The sequence below is a fragment of the Hevea brasiliensis genome, unplaced genomic scaffold, assembly GCF_030052815.1.
Source record: "Hevea brasiliensis isolate MT/VB/25A 57/8 unplaced genomic scaffold, ASM3005281v1 Scaf7, whole genome shotgun sequence".
NCBI lineage: Eukaryota > Viridiplantae > Streptophyta > Magnoliopsida > Malpighiales > Euphorbiaceae > Hevea > Hevea brasiliensis.
In genome coordinates, this window is record NW_026615250.1 from 1,959,680 (window position 1) to 1,960,650 (window position 971).

Consider the following 971-nt stretch of genomic DNA (forward strand, 5'->3'; position numbering starts at 1 on the left):
ATGGCATGATGTGGGCATAATCTCTCTAATTCCTTCCATCTCATCCATGACTCATAAAGAGTTTCATCTTCTCTTGGTCTGAAAGCTGTCATTTGATTCCTCAGCTCTTGAGTTTTTCCAGGTGGAAAATATTGTGCAAGAAATGCATCAGTGAGTTGCTCCCAATTTGTAATGGAGTTGTGAGGTAAAGAATCAAGCCAATCCAATGCTCTATCTTTCAAAGAGAACGGGAATAGCTTCAATCTTGCTGCATCATCAGACACTCCAGGTTGTTTTTGCATGTCACAGATCATAGCAAACTTCTTCAAGTGTGTGTGTGGATTTTCAGAAGGATGTCCTCCAAATTGAGAATTCTGAATCATTTGAAGAACTCCAAAATCCATCTTGTAACTATTTGCATCAATCCTTGGTCTTGCTATGCTCTCTCTCAAATCATCAAAACGTGGAAAAGCATGATCCATCATACTTCCCCTAGGCACGTTTGCATTAACAACTTCTTCCCCTTGGGCTTCATTTTCATTGTTTTGACCATTTCGTTGATTACCAACACCAATTCTAATTCTTTCATCAGCCATATCTGCTTCAATTTCGGTTTCTCTCAAAGCTTCCTTCCTTTTTCTGGTTTCTTTCTTGTTGGCCTTACAAAATTTCTCTATTTCAGGATTGAACAATAAGGATGTATCACTTGAGCTTCTAGCTCTTCTCATAAAAGATTAAAAGTACCTGAAAAAGAACAAACAAACACAAAATGAAAAGATAACAAAGATAAAACTAAAAACAACTAAAATGATCAAGAATTCAATCTTAAACAAACAACTCCCCGGCAACGGCGCCAAAAACTTGATGCGTCCCAACCGCAAGTGCACGGGTCGTACAAGTAATATAGAAAAGATATCGATCCCACGAGGAGTTGTGTTAATGATTGAATTTTCGATATAAAAGTTGACTAAATTGAAGTATTCATGAAATTA

The 971-nt window shown here is 37.2% G+C and overlaps 1 non-coding gene across 1 annotated transcript; it reads left to right on the forward strand.

Moving 5' to 3' along the window:
* On the forward strand, window positions 1-107 carry LOC131177710 (small nucleolar RNA R71). The gene has a single exon (XR_009147045.1). It is a non-coding gene; the product is annotated as a small nucleolar RNA R71 (small nucleolar RNA).
* The last annotated feature ends 864 nt before the right edge of the window (window positions 108-971 follow it).